At 46.0% G+C, this 21,133-nt stretch overlaps 1 protein-coding gene across 1 annotated transcript in view; it reads left to right on the forward strand.

Annotated features, from left to right (window-relative positions):
- Positions 1-21,133, forward strand: part of PDGFC (platelet derived growth factor C) — a 403,078-nt gene that overhangs the window by 141,940 nt on the left and 240,005 nt on the right. The window lies entirely within an intron of this gene.

Consider the following 21,133-nt stretch of genomic DNA (forward strand, 5'->3'; position numbering starts at 1 on the left):
AGACAACCCTTCTCAGTCATCATATTCTCCCCTTATAAAATAATAACAGCTTTACTCATCTCCGTTGCCCACACTTTTTCAATGGTGTTGATACTGGCTCTCCTAGGGCTCATGTGACATTGGTTTGCCATGTAAGCCCTGTAGTCAATTAATGGTCGCTTCATTCTGTTCTCCTTCAGGCAAATCTGACATTCAGAGGAAATAAGAACTGTGGCTGCTCTCAGACTTCTTCTGGATGTCAAGGCTTACGTGACATAGCAATGTCACACAAGCCCAGGGAGAGTCAGTGTTGTCACTGAAGGAAAGGCCATAGCACCAGAGGTGAGTATAGCTGTTATAATTTTACTTGATGGGAACATGGCGATAGAGAATAGGTGGTCTGAAGCAGCAGAGGTGACGTAAATATACTTTTAATCGCCCTGAAGCCACTTGTTTCCAGTCATCTATACAATAAGTATGCTGTAATCACTCCTCAGCAAATTGACTGACAGCCATCTCTGCGGCATATGTGTAGCGTGTAGCATGTATGTACACTGCAGGCCATACATCTTTGTACAGGGGAGTGGTTACAGAGTGCTCACAGTCTCTGGCAGATACAGACAAAAAGGCCCTTGTACAAGAACAATATATGGGCAATCGAAGAGCTCATCAAAATACACAATTACACCTACATTGGAAATAGAAATGGGCCCCCAAACCTCTTGGGCCCTTGTGTGTTGCCCTTTACACCTACCAAATGATTGGTAGTGAGCGGTTGCAGGGAGAATATAACTTAATTTTCTCCTTATATCCTCTGCTCCAGTAAGGCAGCCTGACAGGATTTTAATGCAATGTATTTATAGGTTACCACTATACAGTATCTGCAGACAAATAGCATTTCTGGAGTTGACAGGTTCCCTTTAAAAAGAAATTACAGGTTGAAAATCTTTTATTTTATTTATTGTGTTTAGCTAGACATAGCAATGAGTAACCCACGGCTTTGAACTCTTTGGATACCTTCTATAGCATTTATGACTCAGTAAATGCTCATCACAAGCTGAGCTTAACATCATGGTGATCTATTAGATTTGTTTGCCAGCAACTGTAAATTTTGTTTGTGGATCGTCCACTAGAAATGGTGTTCTTTTACAAAGGACATTCAAATAAATTTATTATATCTTGCCTTGATAGTAAATTTTGTTAAGCTTTAATGCATCGCTTTGCCTACTAACATTATTCACAACGGCAATAAATGTGAATACTTCTCGGGGCTTCACAAGTTAATTGGAAAAATTCTGTCAGCTTTATTACTCAACTTTTTGAAAATTAAACTCCAGCTACTAGTTTATGACTTACTGTATATAATCAACTGTAAACCCAAAGCCAGACCAAAAGGTGCTGCATTTTACAGAAAAGGATTCTAGTATTATAGCAGAGCATTTTCTATACTATGTATGTCATGTTAGAGTACCAGCGTGTAAGAAAACCCACATTTTTATACTAAAAGAACTCCTAGGGCTAATTTGCAATGAAAATACGTAAAAGCCATGGTCTAATGTGATAACAATTATGAGTTTGTGATTTAGTAAATACTTGAGTCATTTTTCTTTGTTTCTTTTCAGTTTTCTTTTCTTTTGTATCTGGAGCACTAAACAGGCATTTTTTGTTAAAGTTTATTTATTTATTTTAGTAAACACCTGTTCAACTGTTGACATTTAATTAGTAAAGTTGCCTAAAATAATATCTTCTTTAAAGTGGTTGTCTCAAAATTATAAACTATCACCTAATTTGCTAATTGTGTGTATGTGTCACGGGTGTGTAACAGGTAACAGCAGTCATGTGGTTTCTGACATAGAAGATCACAGCGCCTGGCTACGCAGAATGCTCCCTGACTTTCCATTGTTCCTGCTGTCAGTATTCATTGGTGTAGGAAGCTTTCCTTCTGGATTCAGGTCTCTCCCTTTTAGACCCATCAGGAGCTCGCCTTCCACCCAGCTTCTGATCATCAGAATTCTGTTGGTACTTAAATGCTCCCTTCTTTTCTTGGACTGGCACTGGTGATATTTTTCATTTCATTAAAGCCTTGGTTGCAAGCAGATGGCTTGTACTCCTTTGTGGCGTCATTGCTGAAACGTTTGCTGAACTTCTACCTGTGTCATCTGAGGATAAGTAGTTCATGCTTTTCCCCCCATGTGTCCTCCTTGTGTCATCTATAGTATTTAGGGGGTTGACGAAGAGCTCATCCCATCCGTTACTTATTTAGGGCCTAGCACTAGGTGCGGAACCTATTTAGTGTGGTGAGGGACCCCAGGGTCCAGCAGTTGGTTTGCTCAGGGGTCACCATCTTCCCCTTCCCTAGACACAGGGTTCCTCTTCCCTTTCGCAGTTTGCTTGGTACTTTCTCATATCTAGGGTGACAGTATGCACATTTATACTTGTCCATTGTTCTATTCAATTGGTGTATTCTGGACCGCTGTTTCATAATCCATTGGGGTCTTTGATGTGGATCTCCAACAATCAGCAACAGATCACCAATTCTCTAAATTGAAAACCAAAACAACTGATTGAATTTGTAGAAAGGAAACTAATAGACTCCCAATTACTCTGAAAATGGGCATCTCTAATTTGGATTTTTGCTTTTAATGTGGAATAGCTCAAGGGACTTTCATACAAGCTCTCTGGTCCTCTCCTATTTCGAGTTCTCTAGGATCGTCCCCCAACAAGTGTGCTTCCTAGGGGCCTTGGATGATTTAATCGAGGGTCCTTCAAATGACTCTTCTTTTGCTTATTTCGTTTCTATGCCAGGAAAATGGTTATAATGATGTGAAAGTCAACAGATATTCTTCCTTTGTCTTATTATGCTAATTTAATTAACAAATATATTCCCTTAGTACTTTAAAAGGCCAGGAAATGTCCAAACAAATTTGAGAGGGTCTGGTCACTCTGGCATGAGTCTTAGCTTACTTTAGTTGGTATCTTTGTTTCACTACTTATTTTGGTGTTGGTAATGGTGGAGTGAATGAATGAGTTGATAGAGTGTGCATGCAGGAATATTTTTCTGTTTGCAGGAATGTTTTTGAATTTAACTAAGTCATTTTATAAGTGTTTGTTCTGAAACTACCACAATTGTGGTAACAGTGAATCCTCCTTTACTCCTGGAATACTATATTATCCTAAATGATAAACACCTGTAGGAAACCCAGCAGCCTTGATCAAATTGGGCAGTTTTCCAGCAGTCCAGCACGCCCCTGTCTCTCATTGGGCAACTGAGCTGTCATTAACAGTACTGACAACCCAGCATGCCCCTGCCTCTGATTGGGTAACTGAGCCTGTCCCTAACAATACTGACAACCCAGCATGCCCCTGCCTCTGATTGGGTAACTGAGCCTGTCACTAACAATACTGACAACCCAGCATGCCCCTGCCTCTGATTGGTGAACTGAGTTGTCACTAAGAATACTTGCAGCCCAGCATGCCCCTGCCTCTGATTGGGCAACTGATTTGTCACTAACAATACTGACAGCCCAGTATACCCCTGATTCTATAGGATGGCTGAGCTGTCACTCACTGCATCCCTATGACACAGTGAGTAATGAAACTGTGAAAAAATAACTTGATTTTTTTTGTACTTTAATTATTTTTTATATATATATATATATATATATATATATGTATATATAAAAAATACTTTTTATTTTTAGACCTTTTAATTTGCATAAATTATATTGACATTCTAGTACATATATTACAGACAGCATATACATTTGTGTGTAAGTTCTGTGACGTACAATATCTACAAAATAGCAAATTAATTGTCCGATTTAATATTTGCCTAATGTATTTCATGTGGACACATTTTATGATATATTAACAATGGTCGCATGTCGCTTCTTGATGCAGTAATGGCATTTATTAAGCGATGGAGGAATATTTATATTTATTTTTTTAGAGCATACAAGAAGGTTTCAGCCTTTGCTGGAGAGTTCCTTGGCAAGTACACTTAAACTCTGAGAATTTATGAAGACAAGAATCCTTAGAGGATTTAATGAGTATTTAAAATAGGGCTTTAACAATTCCAGTGTTTGGGGTATTAAGACACTGAGCCAGACATTTCAATTTGCAGTTCATGGCATAGGTCAAAATGACACAAAATATTTGAGCCCCTGAAGCCTTATTTGATAAAAAGACTCTTTTTCACAGCTCAGTAGATCCCATTTGTCTTTCACCTTACTGCTATGTAGAGGTCGGGTTGCTGCATTTCAAATGGGAGAAAAAACATTCTTTATTCCTAGAAGTGATTTTTTTTTTAAGACCTGCTCTGTTGTTTGAGGAAAGGAAAATCACTCCACTTTTACAATGTCATTATGTCATAGGTTTACGGAGCTAAATTATTAGTGGAAATGATTTGAATGTATTGGGTATATATGTTCTCGCGTCTTAGATAGGTCAAAGAAAATTCATTCTTTCCCAAGTTTGCCTATACATTTTCTTATTAGCACAATTTAAATTTACTTGCTAAATCATTGCAGTGTGCTCGTGTTCTGATATCTATAATCACTATGGGCCGATGGATCATTTGTGTGTTGTTTAAAGGGAACCTGTCACCAGATTTGTCCCCTATAAACTGTGGCCACCACCAGTGAGCACTTATATACAACATTCTAGAATACTGTATATAGGAGCCCAGGCTGCTGTGTATAACTTAAAAAAACAGCTTTTATTATACTGCTCTGTCGGTCCAATGGATGTCAGTGTGCCTCCTCTCTTGTGATTGCCATCCTCCTTAACAGCTCCGTTTGGGTGACACGTCCTACGTCATCCACACAGAAGTTTCCATTGTGCTCCCGCGTACACGTACTTCTCTCTGCCCTATTGAAGGGGGGGACAGATCAAAGTAATTTAGTGTGCATGTGCAACCAGTCTTTGACCACCTGCGCATTACAGTTCATTACTCTGCCCTCAGCTAGGCAGGGAAAAGTGCTTGTGAGTAGGAGCACAATCGAGACTTCTGTGAGGATGACGTAGGATGCGTCTTCCACACAGAACTGGGAAGGAGGATGGCGAGGAAGGAAGAGAGGAGGCGCCGGACCAAGACCCAAATGCTCTGCAGGTGAGTATGATAAAGATTTTTTTATATTATACATAGCGACCTGGGCACTTACAGCATTCTAGAATGCTCTATATAAGGTCTTACTGATGATGGCCGCAGCTTGTAAGGGACAAATCTGGTGACAGGTTCCCTTTCATTTATAGTTATATATTATATTCTTCTAGTTATTTGAGTCGCATTCAAATCTCAACATTTATGCAAATATTTCTGTCCTACATCAAAATTACTTGGGAGACAACTGAAGTACATTTGTGCCTAAAAACAGTCAGAAACATCTGGAAAAATATAACATGGCTACAATGAATGTAAAAAAAAAAAACAAGTGAACACACATAAAATAGACTGCAAAAAAGACGCAAATTAAAAGAATAATTTAGTGTAAATAAAAAAAACTTAAAACACCAAAACCTACACAAAAAAGTCATGAATGGAATAATTGTATCGTGGCCCATTTCTCTGGTTCTGATTAGGTATATAATCCCTATGCCATCTTCTAGTGCTCTATGAAATGCCTAAATCCTCTGGTTCTAGTTTTGTACTAAATCCCCTCTTTTTTGTTTATTTTTGGTATGACTTCTATGCACTCTACTTCTAGTTCTGTGTCTGGCCTCCATTTTCTGGTTCTTATTCTTTATGCAACCTCTATGTCCTCTGGTTCTTTTTCTGTATCCTCAGTGTTTTCGTCCTTAATGTGCTCTGCTTTTAGTTTTAATATTAAAACAAAAGTTTAGAATGTACAGAACACAAATAAGACTAGTCTAGGATTTAGAGGACATATTCATATTTTGCTGTGTTTACTTACTTATCATAAAAACACCATTATAATAGAACAACTCTCCATTTCCCAACACATATGCAGTTCAATTCATTAAAGGGAATCTGTTACCAGTTTTTGACCGTATGAACAAATGCCAATACTTTTAACAGTTCCTTTACTGTATCTCACAAGCACAGCACCTGGCTCCCCTGTATAGCCCCCAAAATACCATTTGATATGCTCCCATGCTGTACGTAAATTAAGGTACTTCGGTCCAAAGAGCGTCAGCATAGGAACAGTTAAAAGTGGTGGCATCTGTTCAAACAGTCAAAGACTGGTGACAGGATCCCTTTAAGAAGTTTACACCAGAATTCTGGAGTAAAATACCTTAATTAGTCACAATAATTTTGCTTAACTTGGAAGTGGCACAAAAATATTATGAGATTTTGCATTTATGCGCCAGTCTCAACCAGCTGTGTCAAAAGAGGCATAGTATGGCTGGGATGGGGTTTAGCTATGCCCACTTGTCAAATTCATGAAAAGTTTTGGCACTGTAATGGCTTAACTCCAGAAATGTATTCCAGCCACTTATTTGAGGACATTCCTGGCAGTGGCAAACACCAGTTTACATGACATTATATTCCAGCAGCCCCATTGAAGACCCTCGGGCCCATGGTGCTGTATACCTTTTCCTCTTTACCTACTATTGCAACACAAAAAAGTAATAGACCAAAAGCACTGATACATAGAATTGTAGGTCCCAACACGCAAGGAAAAAAAGTATACTTTATTCTATGTAAAAACAAAGGGCAAAAACTCATATATCAAAGTACATAAAAATGTGAAGCCAAACAAAGCCCAAGTGGATATTACCACCTGATCAAGGACAGACTATCAGTGGTTAAAATCATGGTGCATGGAATCAGGGCTCTGAGACAAAGCCAATGGTGCCCCTCCCCCAATGAACTATCAGCCCCCAAGTAAAGGAATGAGTCAGAGACTAAAGACGGCATTACACGCTGCGATTTATCTGACGATATGTCGGCGGGGTCACGGTTTCCGTGACGCACATCCGGCATCGTTAGCGACGTCGTTGCGTGTGACACCGACGAGTGACTCCGAGTTATATATAGAATCTCTCATTATTTACTGACCATTTACTCAATACAAAGGATAAATAGCGATATGTATCCTTGACATGCTATATGATATATTGTCACACCCAAGGTTAGTCATGGAAACTAATATAACTTAACACTGATGCTGGCCAATTGGTTTCAATTAGGCTGTCTAGTATCTGGCAGATACTATAATGGAAACTAAACAGATCCCATTATAGATAAAAGGATATGTATGATGGTTTTATATCTGTCATGAGCAAATACAGGTTGCAACAAAACCATTGGTGGTTCTAGTTTCGTATCCCTGTACAAGTTGTTCTGGTGCTATATTTCTGTGCTGATGGTGGTTCTGGTGACGTTTTCATGTACTGATGGTGGTTTTTGTGTAATATTCCTGTACTAATGGTTTTTCTGAGGATGTATCATGCACTGATGGTTAGTCTGGTACCGTTTACTGTATTACTGATAGCTCTGGTGATTCATGTAGTGATGGTTGTTCTGGTGCTGAAATAATGTAATACTGCTGGCTCCACTCTCTATATAACCATACTGTACAACCACCATGCTAACCTCTCTCCATACTGTGGCCCCATTTCACACTGCTTCCTCTCCAAAACTATTTTGTGGCCCCTTTTACACTATGTTGTCCTCTCCAAACTGTAAACCTTCACACACTGTCCCCGTACATGGTATGATGGTCACTACAGCTGTCCATACAGATGACATCCACAACAGCCCTCAACATAAACTATGATATCCATTGCAGTCCTCCATGCAGTATTATATCCACCACAGTCTCCAATACAATGGTGTCACCACAGCCCCCTATACAGTAAAATATCCTTAACAGCCCCAAAATGGTATGGTCACCACAGCCCTTTTACAGTATTATGTCTCCACAGCCTCCAATATAATGTCCCTCACAGTTTCCCCCAGATGTCCACACAACCAGCACCTCTTGTAATGTCCCCACTGCCTACTCCATGTATTTTGCCACAGCTTGCCCCAGGTATGTCCCCACAGCCAGCCCCTCATATGTCCCCCACAGCCTGCACCACCTATGTACCCATAGCCAGGCCCTCCTATGTCCTCCACAAACAGGCCCTCTTAAGTCTTCCAAAGCCAGGCCCTTCTATATCGCCCACAGCCAGGCCATCTTATGTCCCCCACAGCCAGGCCTTCTTATGTGCCCACCATCCAGCCCCTCTTATGTCTCTATAGGCAGCTCCTCTTATGTCACCCACAGCCAGCCCCTCTTATGTCTTCATAACCAGGGAAGACATGATGACCATGGGGCACAAATAAAGAGAGGGGTGTGCAGTGTCAGTGACACTGCTCACCTGTATATCTGTGCCCCAGCCATGAGTGTGCTGAATGCCTGTGGCTGCAGCAACAAGCCAGGGGGATGTAGGCACGCATCAATGTCAATTATTGTTTTATTCCCCAAAATGTACCCCCCTCGAGGAGGCAGAAGGTTTCATCTTGGGTGGATGCCTATCCTGCCTACCCCTCATCCCGACCCTGTGTGGAATCTACAAAGAATGTGATAGCAGAGTGGCTTTAGTATATGTTAATTTTCTTATATGATTCAGGCAAAATGTAAAATCCAGGCTTTAAATTAGGATAACATATTAACTGCTTAGTACAAATCAGGCAAACTTAGCCACTTCATTAAAATTCTATCTACTGTCTATCTATCTATCTATCTATCTAGGTATCTATCTAGGTGTCACAAACCACCGGGGGGGTCACTCAGAAATCCCCCGCGCTGGCTACCAGTACGTCACAATCGGGGGGTAACAAGTGGGGGTCACCCCTCCTTTATACCTCCCGACCGACAGACAGAGCACGTGACGCGCTCTCTAGCGCCCCTCTTATAGTCAGGCCAATTATGGAATTGCCCGACAATAAGCAAGGAGGCCGCTATACTACTTATGCCGATTATTGAAGGGTCCCCGGTGAGAGTAGGGTATATATTCCCCCGACCTCCGCGGGCGGAATATATAATATCTTCCCGAATCTCACTGGCCTCCCCACAATAATCCTTGGCACAATTCGCTGCCACCAACCGATTTACGGTAACTATTAGCCGAACACACAGACGTGGGATTCAAGATCGAGATAACAGAACAGCCCAAGATTAATTATATAATTTAATCAGCCTAAAGCACACTAGAACTACAATATATACAATAGGGAATCTACAGATTATACATATGTCAGAGTACAGTTACAATCAAAGCATGGGTTACAAACAGGCATACACAGTTCCAGCAGTTACCTTGTTGCGTCTGGCCACAGGGGGGCGCTGTACCCAGGTTTCTAGGATCCTTCCCACAGATGTTTCCTACACGTGCCCCCAGCGAGAAGAACCCTGGAAAATGGCCGAAGTAGGGTTATCAACCTGGCCAAATCCAGGTCCCCTCCTACCTTCGTGACCTCACAGGGAGCACTGCTCCACCCCTGGCTTGAGTTATGGACAATATCCCAACATGGAATATGGGCCATAACTTTGCCTGGGAGCGTCGTAGGCGGACGCCAATGCTCTCATTGTGACAGTTATGAATTTAGCTACAGAACGAGGGGACTCATGACCTGTCTGCCAGTTCCCCATTGGCTGATATCACGCCTGGGGCATTTCCCAATGTCCTGCTCCCATAAAAAGGGGGTGCCGGCATCGTCCACATGCGGAGACACCATTTTTATGGTTGCCATATTTATCGGAAATATGGCTTGCGAGATATGAACCATTTTTTACTGGAGTCGTTCTGTCTGGCTATTTCCATAGCCTTGCTAATGAGATACAGCTCTTGTTACAGGGTGACGGCAGGGAGTCATCCTGTGTCCATTGTTCCCACACCACCTCATTTCCATATCACAGGACATGGCCATGGAGGTGTAAGTGGAACACTGAGAACAAGAAGGGAGGGGGCACTGCCAGGGAGTGATGAGGGATTATGACTGGAGTCATAATTCATCTTCATATCCCGGGATTTGCCTCACACCTCCCCCCTTTTGAGGGCGCTAGGGGGCGGCACACTCCGGTGTTCCCCCGTGCGCCCGTCCGCGACCTCTCCTTGTCGGGACAGCCCGTCTGCGTTACCGTGGTCACGGCCCCTTTTGTGGCGAATGGTGAAGTTGTATTGCTGGAGCGCAAGGCTCCATCGCAACAATCGCCCATTCGTCCCAGAGACGGTGTGCAACCAGCTGAGGGGATTGTGGTCCGTCTCCACGATGAAGTGGCGCCCGTATAGATAGGGTTGCAGACGCTGCAGGGCCCACACTATGGCCAGGCACTCCTTCTCCATCGTGGAATAGGCAACTTCCCTTGGTAACAGCTTCCTGCTCAGGTACAAGACTGGGTGCTCTTGGCTCGCAGAGTCCACCTGGCTGAGCACCGCACCGAGGCCGAAGTCACTGGCGTCGGTCTGTACTACAAACGGCCGCGTGAAGTCGGCTGCCTGTAGCACGGGCGGGCTGGACAGGGCGTCCTTTAGGGCCCGGAAGGCTGTCTCGCAGTCCATTGTCCAATCGACTGCAGAGGGCAGCTTCTTCTTGGTGAGGTCCGTCAAGGGCTTTGCCAGGCTACTATAGCATGGAACAAACCTCCTATAGTACCCAGCGGTCCCCAAGAAGGACATCACCTGCTTCTTGGTCCTGGGGGTGGGCCAGGATGCGATGGCTTCCACTTTCTCAGGCTCGGGCTTCAGTGTTCCCCCGCCTACCCGGTGACCGAGGTACTGGACCTCGCTCATGGCCAGCTGACACTTGCCCGGCTTGATGGTCAAACCTGCCCGGTGGACCCGCCTGAGCACCTGTGCTAGATGCTCTAGGTGATCTTCCCAGGTGGGACTGAAGACGGCAATGTCATCCAGGTACGCGGCCGCGTACCCTTCAAGTCCCTTGAGCAGGGTGTTGACCATCCGCTGGAAAGTGGCAGGGGCATTCCTCATCCCGAATGGCATCACCGTGGACTCGTACAGTCCAAATGGGGTAATAAAGGCAGAGCGTTCCCTGGCCTTGCGAGTCAGGGGGATCTGCCAATATCCCCGGCTCAGATCCATGATGGTCAGGTACTCAGCCCCGGCCAACTGATCGAGCAGGTCATCGATGCGTGGCATTGGGTACGCATCGGCGACCGTGACCGCATTGAGCCCCCTGTAGTCCACGCAGAACCGAGTGGTTCGGTCCTTCTTAGGGACGAGGACTACAGGCGAGGCCCAAGCGCTGTTGGATGCCTGGATCACCCCCAGCTTCAGCATCTCGTCAATCTCCTGGCGCATGTGTTGCTGCACCTCCAGGGAGACCCGATATGCTGAACGCCGGATCGGGGGATGATCCCCAGTGTCCACGTGATGGACAGCCAAGTCAGTCCTTCCGGGCTGGTTGGTAAACAACCCCCGGAAGGGGTGTAGGGTGGCCCACAGCTGGGACCGTTGGTCCTCCAAGAGCTGGTGGCCAACCTCCACATCCTCAATGGATCCGCCTGCCCTAACCTGGGCTAGCATATCCAAGAGGGTTTCCGCTTCTCCCTCCTCGGGCAGGTTGCACACGGGGAGCGCACATGCCTCCCGCTCATGATGTGCCTTCATCATGTTCACATGGAAGGGCTTCCGCCTTCCACGGGCAGGGTCCAGGGTGACCAGGTACGTCACAGGGTTGAGCTGCTGGTACACGAGGTATGGGCCTTCCCAGGCTGCCTGAAGCTTGTCCTGTGGTACGGGGACCAGTACCCACACCTCTTGACCCACTTGGTAGGTCCTCTCACAAGCGTTCTGGTCGTACCAACGCTTCTGATCGGCCTGGGCTTGAGCCATATTGTCGTGTACCAGTTGCGTCAAGGCCTGCATTTTGTCCCGGAAGCGCATGACATACTCGATAACCGACACTCCAGGGGTGGCCAAATCCCCTTCCCAAGCCTCTTTCACCAGAGCCAGGGGGCCCCGCACACGTCGCCCGTACAGGAGCTCAAACGGTGAGAATCCTGTTGAGGCCTGTGGAACCTCCCGGTAAGCAAATAACAGGTGTGGGAGATACCGCTCCCAGTCACGCCCATGGGAGTCGACCAACATCTTAAGCATCTGCTTTAAGGTGCCATTGAACCGCTCGCACAGGCCATTAGTCTGTGGATGGTACGGGCTGGCCACCAGATGTCGCACCTGGACTTGCTTACAGAGGGCCTCCATCAGCTGGGACATGAATTGGGTCCCCCGGTCAGTGAGCATTTCCTGGGGAAAACCCACTCGGGAGAAAATCTCCAGCAATGCGGTGGCCACCTTGTCAGCCCGAATGGACGACAAGGCCACTGCTTCTGGGTACCGGGTGGCATAGTCCACTACCGTCAGTATGAAGCGTTTCCCGGAGCTGCTGGGGATGGCCAGCGGGCCGACCAGATCCACAGCCACCCTCCTGAAAGGCTCATCGATGATTGGCAGAGATACCAGTGGGGCTTTGGGGCGTGGCCCCGCCTTCCCCACTCTCTGACAGGTTTCACACGAACGGCAGTAGGCAGCCACATCGGCCCCCATTTTTGGCCAGTAGAAATGCTGGTTTAACCTGGCCTTGGTCTTAGCGATCCCTAGGTGTCCGGCCATCGGAATCTCATGTGCGATCCGCAACAACTCCGTCCGGAACGGATAGGGTACCACCAACTGTCGGTCCCTGGGCCACGCCTCCGGTGAACCCTGCTGGACCGTGGCCCGGTACAGCCGTCCTTGGTCCCAGACCACTCGCTCCGGGTCCGAGTCCGAGGGAGGCTGTGCCGCCTGCTCCTTAAGAGCTTTCAGGCTGTCGTCAGCTTCTAACGCTGCCTGAAACCCCTGACTAGATGTGGCCAGAATCGACGAGACTGTCACATCTTCGGTCAGTACCCCGGGACCTGTGTCCTGGCCTCCACCTGACTCGGCTGCCACTTGGTCAGAAGGGGAAGAGCTATCGGACCTCCGGGAGGCCCCTTGGCTTCCAGCACTCCCACTGCGGGTGACAGCGGCCACAGCCGCTGCGACCGTGGGTCGTGCCTGCTCCTCCTCCGTTCCTGACCAAGTCGCCGGTTCAGGCAGACCGACCTGGCTTCCTGACACCCCGGTTGTGGGGGAACCATGCACCGAGATCTTACCTGGGAGCACTTCCGCTCCTGGACCGGCCCCAATCTCACCTGCCTGTTCCCCTCCTGCAGCAACAGAACCCCGCTGTGAAATCTCTGGGGACCCCACATTTGCTGTGGTAGCCCCCACCCCACACACTGGTCCTCCCCCCGCAGCACCCTGCTCTCTGCTTATCCCTGCAGAGGGCAACAGATCCCAGCTCACAGGCTGATTACTTGTAGAGGCATTGTCACACCTTTCTCTGACCCCCTCCCCTCCTGTCACAGCTGCAGCTGCGTGTGTGTCTATGGTGTCTGTGCAAGCAGAAATATCAGAGTTCACTCCCTCCTCCCTTACATCATTCATAGATAACACATTAACATTGTCCGGAGGCATGTCAGTACGGGCTGAAGGTTCAGCCCTTGGTTGGGGCCCAAACTGGGAGGTTATCTGCCCCAAATCTGTCCCAAGTAGCACGTTTGCAGGGATCCGATCAGTTACCCCCACCTCCCTCACCCCTCGCCCTGCGCCCCAGTCCACATAAATGTCAGCAACAGGCAGCGCCGGGTCAGTGCCTCCAATCCCGGAGACAGCGAGGGTTTTTCCAGGGATCAAGTCTTGGGGGGACACCATCTCAGGCCGCACCAGAGTCACCTCCGAGGCGCTGTCTCGCAGTCCTATGGTCACAGACCGGCCGACGGTGACAGGTTGGAAGCTGTCCAGGGACCTACCACCACCCCCACCCACACAATACACCTTGGGCGGCCCTTGGGACGGGGACGGAGCCGGGGCCTTGGGACGCTGAGGGCACATGGCCTTGAAGTGTCCAGGTAGGTTGCACTGGTGGCACCGTCTTGGTTCTGCCACGGGCCTGGAGAGGGGAGTTGAGGGGGACACCCCCTGCAGTCTAGGGGCAGGTGGGGCAGTCGCAGAATTCATCTTACCCCCTCTCCAGGTGCTGCTGGTGGCCGCTCTCCTGGCCTCAGGGGCCCGGTTGTTGGTGTAGTCATCGGCAAGGGCAGCTGTAGCCGTGGACCCCTTTGGCTTCTGGTCTCGGATGAACTGGCGGAGATCCTCAGGGCAGTTCCACAAGAGTTGCTCCGTGATGAACAAGTCCAGGATCTCCGGTCCGGTGGAAAGCTGCAGGCCTTGGGTCCAGTGGTCGGCAGCTCGGGCAAGTGCCCGCCGGTGGTCAGCCCAGGAGTCCTTTGGTCCCTTCTGTAGGCTCCGGAACTTCTTGCGGTAGGACTCTGGAGTGAGGTTGTACTGTTGGATCAGGGCCCGCTTGATGGTGTCGTAGCCCTGATCTGCCTCAGCAGGCAAGTCCCCAAGGACATCCAGGGCCTTACCCCTTAAACGGGGGGTCAGGTATTTGGCCCACTGGTCCTTGTTCAGATGGTGCTGCAAGCAAGTCCGTTCAAAAGCAGTCAGGAAAGAGTCCAAGTCTCCATCCTTCTCCAGCACTGGGAAGTCCTCAACACGGACCTTTGGAAGTTTGGTGTTTTGAAGGTCACATGTGGCTGATGAGGGCCGGAGCTGAGCTAGCTGCAGCTGGTAGTCACGGTCTGCCTGTCGCTCTCGCTCTCGCTCTTCACGCGCTGCCTGCCGCTCTCGCTCCGCAGCCTCACGCTCTGCGTGCCGCTCTGCCCTGCGCTCTGCCAGGAGTTCCTTGTAGCCCTTCTGGTCTCCAGCCTGGAGAAGGGCCATAGCCATTTGAAGAAGGCTATCCGAGCCTCCCAGGCTCGGTGGAATGGCACGTGGTGATCTGCGGCACGCTGCGGAGCCTGGTGATTCACTGTCCCTTTCAGAGCGGAGGGCTGGCATCTGGCTCGTTGAGGAACCTTGGGTGAGCTCCTCCTCATCTTGTCCAGCAGTGCCAGGTTGCGCAATGTCCTCGGCAGAACGGTTTTCTGGCGTCGAGCTCCTGGAGGACTCGTGGGCAACCTCCTCATTGCTGTCCACAGCACCGTCCTCCCTCTCTTCGGCTCCTGCCTTAGCATTGGCCAGTTGCATAGCTCTGCTCCTGGTGCCATCAGCCATTCTTGCAGACTTTTGGTCACTGACACAGAACTGACACCTGATGCCTCCACACACCTTACAGTATCTGCACTCTGACACTCTAGTGTTGAGCTAGTCTGAAGACCCCAGCAGCCACAGCTGCTGCAGGCAGTCTTTAGTGTCTGGGAGTATGGGTCTCACACTCACACACACTATTATCTCGATCCCACCGCTATGCCACCAATATGTCACAAACCACCGGGGGGGTCACTCAGAAATCCCCCGCGCTGGCTACCAGTACGTCACAATCGGGGGGTAACAAGTGGGGGTCACCCCTCCTTTATACCTCCCGACCGACAGACAGAGCACGTGACGCGCTCTCTAGCGCCCCTCTTATAGTCAGGCCAATTATGGAATTGCCCGACAATAAGCAAGGAGGCCGCTATACTACTTATGCCGATTATTGAAGGGTCCCCGGTGAGAGTAGGGTATATATTCCCCCGACCTCCGCGGGCGGAATATATAATATCTTCCCGAATCTCACTGGCCTCCCCACAATAATCCTTGGCACAATTCGCTGCCACCAACCGATTTACGGTAACTATTAGCCGAACACACAGACGTGGGATTCAAGATCGAGATAACAGAACAGCCCAAGATTAATTATATAATTTAATCAGCCTAAAGCACACTAGAACTACAATATATACAATAGGGAATCTACAGATTATACATATGTCAGAGTACAGTTACAATCAAAGCATGGGTTACAAACAGGCATACACAGTTCCAGCAGTTACCTTGTTGCGTCTGGCCACAGGGGGGCGCTGTACCCAGGTTTCTAGGATCCTTCCCACAGATGTTTCCTACACGTGCCCCCAGCGAGAAGAACCCTGGAAAATGGCCGAAGTAGGGTTATCAACCTGGCCAAATCCAGGTCCCCTCCTACCTTCGTGACCTCACAGGGAGCACTGCTCCACCCCTGGCTTGAGTTATGGACAATATCCCAACATGGAATATGGGCCATAACTTTGCCTGGGAGCGTCGTAGGCGGACGCCAATGCTCTCATTGTGACAGTTATGAATTTAGCTACAGAACGAGGGGACTCATGACCTGTCTGCCAGTTCCCCATTGGCTGATATCACGCCTGGGGCATTTCCCAATGTCCTGCTCCCATAAAAAGGGGGTGCCGGCATCGTCCACATGCGGAGACACCATTTTTATGGTTGCCATATTTATCGGAAATATGGCTTGCGAGATATGAACCATTTTTTACTGGAGTCGTTCTGTCTGGCTATTTCCATAGCCTTGCTAATGAGATACAGCTCTTGTTACAGGGTGACGGCAGGGAGTCATCCTGTGTCCATTGTTCCCACACCACCTCATTTCCATATCACAGGACATGGCCATGGAGGTGTAAGTGGAACACTGAGAACAAGAAGGGAGGGGGCACTGCCAGGGAGTGATGAGGGATTATGACTGGAGTCATAATTCATCTTCATATCCCGGGATTTGCCTCACACTAGGTATCTATCTATTTATGTATCTATCTATCTAGAACTTTACATACACTATCTAAAATGACACATCCAGTATACATGTTTTTCTCATGGGTTGACATGAAATAAACCTTTCCCGTTTTAGGTCAATTAGGATTACCAAAATTATGTATATTTACCAAATGCCAGAATAATGAGAGAGATAGACTGTTTTAAGGCATTTTTATTACTTTCTGCAAAGTTAAAAGTTTGTATACACCAAGAGTACTATGCCTTTAAACAATATTGGACAGCCCATATGATGATGTCATGTCTTTGGAAGCTTCTGATAGGTTTATTAGCAACATCTGAGTTAATGAGAGACCCACCTGTGGATGTATTTTAATGCACATCTGAAATACACTACTTGTTTGCTTAGTTACAATTTCCAGATACCTGAAAGTGCCTCGTTCATCTGAACAAACAATTATATGAAAGTACAAACAAGATGGGAATGTCAAGCCATCATACCACTCAGGAAGGAGATCGGTTCTGTGTACCAGAGATGAACGTGCTTTGATCAGACATGTGCATATCAACCCAATAACAAAAACAAAAGACCTTGAGAAGATGCTGGCGAAAGCTGTTAAGATTGTGTCATTATCCTTAGTGAAATGAGCACATTATCAACATGGGCTGAAAGGAAGAAGCCATTACTCCAAAAGAAACATAAAAAAGCCTGATCAATGTTTGCAAATACACACAGAAAGAAAGACCTTAATGTTTGGAGACATGTCCTGTGGTCTGATGAAACTAAAATGGAACTGTTTGGTCATAATGACCACCCTTACATTTGAAGGAAAGAGGGAAAAGCTTTGAAGCCTAAGAACACCATCCCAACTGTGAAGCATGGGGGTGGCAGCATCATGTTGTGAGGTTGTTTTGATGCAGGAGGGACTGGTGCACTTCACAAAATAGATGGCATCATGAGGAAAGAAAATTATGTTACAATACCGAAACAACATCTCAAGACTTCAGCCAGGAATTTAAAACTTGGGCGGAAATGGGTCTTATAAATGGACAATGACCCGAAGCATACTGCCAAACTAGTTACAAAGTGGCTTAAGGAGAACATAGTCATTGTTTTGGAGTAACCATCACAAAACCGTGATCTCAATCCTATTGAAAATTTATGAGCAGAGCTAAAAAAGCAGGTGTGAGCAAGGAGACCTACAAATTGGAATCAGTTACACCAGTACTGTCAGGAGGAATGGGCCCAAATTCCTACCAACTATTGGGAGAAGCTTGTTGAAGGAGATCCAAAGTGTTTGACCCAAGTCATAAAGTTTAAGGGCAATGGTACCAAATACTAATGAAATGTATGTAAACTTTTGACTGTGCAGAAAGTTGTAAAAATGCCTTAAAACATTTTAACATTTTAAAACATAAAAAAGGTTTAATCTGATTTCATGTCAGATAGTGAGAAAAAGATGCAGATGTGTCTTTTTTTAGAAATTTCTGGTTTCAACTGTATTTTTCTATCTTTAATCAAATTTATTTGTATCTCTGCATCTATCACATCTATGTGTCTAAAAGTAAGTCCTGATGCCAGAAATGTTTTCTTACAGTTTCTCTTTTCATTTGTATCCTTGAAAACTGTCAGGACCCCTTGAAGGCATATTTAATGGATACATGCTGACTGATCCTTGATGCCTGAGGATAAGTATAATAGACTTGTCAAATGTGGTAACATGTTTTCACATCATTACATGCACGTAAGAAAAGGTTTTATTTTGAAATCAGAGGCTAGCTATACTGTTCTGATATTGACACCTTTTTCATCCTTTCTTGTCCAAACTATTTACAAAAGCAAGTTCTTGAATTGGCAAGTCATTTTACTGTAGATATATGAAGAAATGGATATTATAATGAATGTGCAAGACTTGTAAATTGGCAAGAGGTTTACCAATAATGAATTTCTATATTTATATATTGTACTGAGGCTCATTTCGTGGCTATTTTGCAGCTCTAAATAAGGTTGCATGGACAAGGTTTGCTTTATCCGGACTATTGAGGTCCCAAGGGAGCCCTGGCTATTCCCTTTAGGTCTTGTACAGGGATGTGGACTTACACAAAGTCACTGAGTTAAGTCCTTAGAGTAGTCACTGGCCAGTGGATTGGGCTGGTAGAAATAATCAGGTTGCTGGCTCAGAATATGGAGGAATGAGACAGGAACAGAATTGTAAGGCTGAAGGATAGTTTAAACAAGGTCAAGGTCAAAAATGGATATCAAATAGAGTAAGAGCTGAAAGAGCAAGAATGAACCTGAGCTAGTAAAGCTATAACTGGCAACTCCCAGCATCAAGCTAGGAGCTTAATAGAATGTTGTGCGGTCCCATTTACGCAGCAGGGAGCTAATTTCCTCTGCAGTGTAGAATACGGACCCATACTGTTAGACTGGATGGCATTACAGCCTATGCTTCCCAGAGCTACTGGTCCTGATGTCTGATCTATAAAATTAGGATGGTTCCAGAAGCAAACTTGACATGAGCAGGTCAAAAGGAAGATGTAACATACTATTCAGCATTGTTGGCATGCAGTTTTGATAATGTATGCATTTGCTTTTCTTCAAGTTTTTTCTCATCGAATATTAGTATAATGTCTCTGCATGGCTCTGCTCTAAGCTGTCTGAACCTACAGCAGATTTTGTAGTCAATATTAGAGAGTTTTATTAATGTGTTATTATCACAATCCCATTCCTGTCCTATTTTCCTCCATTGTCATATGCAATTACGGTAATTTCTAAAACTAAATAAAGTTCAAAGTTTTGACCCCCTTAAAACCATATGATGCAGTTGTGTTTGTATTATACCTACTTGCTCTGGAATCTTTCCCACAGTAGTTCACTGCCTCCCAATCAAACATGCACACTAGAAAGCCGCCATGCTTCTACAGCAGATCGAATATGGGACAATGTCTCCACTTTGTGCACCTTAGACGTTAATTCAGCAATTGGGCATATTCCAGCTGCTACCCTGGTAGTTTTGTACTTGGATGTCTATTCATCATGTATGATAGATATGGTATAATATGTTTATATTCTATATACCAAAATAACAATATTCTATATAGCAAAATAACAAATTAATTGCTTTTATTTTAAACATTTTTTAACTATTAAGTCAATGTGAAAATGTCTGCATGTTGACGAGTAACACATTTTTTCCAGTTAGTTCGCCTACATTTTCCTTCTTTGTATCTTGAGTCTTATCTAATTTTTCATCAAGACTGCGGCTGGAAACTTATTTATCCAGGTCTGCTGACTGTGATATTCCTGCCATCTTTTGTTCCGAGTTATGGTGGCTGGAATTCTGCCGGCTCTACAATGTAAACTGTTTGAAGCTTGTGGTTGGATTTACAGTCTCTTGGGACCAGTTTCTCTGTGTCACTGGCTTTGACATCTGGAACCTCTTATTTTATTATGTTTTAAAAGCTTAATTTTCTTATTAGTGATAAAAAAAATGCAAAAAAACATCTTATAGAACAGATTAGATACTTTGTCATAAACCTTTATCACTAAACTCTTCTCACTATGGTTTAACAAAACCTAATTACCTTATGGTCTTAAGCCCACTTTACACGTTGCAATTAGTTGTACAATCGCATTTGCGATGTGACACGCCCAGGTTGCATACGGGATCTATGAGATTTCACGTTGGTCGTTCATTTGCTGTCACACGAGCGTTAGTAGTCTATGTTAAATTGGTCAATTTTGTGTGCGATCCTTTAGATCATGTGTTCTGTGACGTATGCATTGAGCACCTTTTTTTTTTTATTATTTATTGACTTGCCAAGCGTGTGTAATGTGTAGGGATGCGTTTTTACTATGTCATCTGCCATTCAGCTCTGCTACATGGCCGCTAACAGCAGACACAGACAGCCATGTAGCAGAGCTGAATGGCAGATGACAGCAGACACAGACAGAGCCGCACTGTCAGAATGAACTCGGGTGAACTTCACCCGACTTCATTGTGATGCTGCGGCTCTGTCTGTGTCGCGCCCTGATTAGCGGTCACCAGTGAAGACTCACCGGTGACCGCTAATCTGCTGAGTAACTGAAGTTAGCAGCCCTCTCTCATACTCACCAATCCCCGATCCCCGGCGCTGCACGGCATTCACACTGCTCCGGCGGCTTTTACTGTTTTGAAAAAGCCGGCCGCCCATTAAACAATTTCGTATTCCCTGCTTTCCCCACCCACCAGCGCCTATGATTGGTTACAGTGAGACACGCCCCCACTCTGAGTGACAGGTGTCACACTGCACCCAATCACAGCAGCCGGTGGGCGTGTCTATACTGTGTAGTGAAATAAATAATTAAATAATTAAAAAAAACGGCGTGCGGTTCCCCCCATTTTTAAAACCAGCCAGATAAAGCCATACGGCTGAAGGCTGGTATTCTCAGGATGGGGAGCTCCACGTTATGGGGAGCCCCCCACCCTAACAATATCAGCCAACAGCCGCCCAGAATTGCCGCATACATTATATGCGACAGTTCTGGGACTGTACCCGGCTCTTCCCGATTTGCCCTGGTGCGTTGGCAAATCGG

The sequence above is a fragment of the Anomaloglossus baeobatrachus genome, chromosome 1 (genome assembly GCF_048569485.1).
Source record: "Anomaloglossus baeobatrachus isolate aAnoBae1 chromosome 1, aAnoBae1.hap1, whole genome shotgun sequence".
Taxonomy (NCBI): domain Eukaryota; kingdom Metazoa; phylum Chordata; class Amphibia; order Anura; family Aromobatidae; genus Anomaloglossus; species Anomaloglossus baeobatrachus.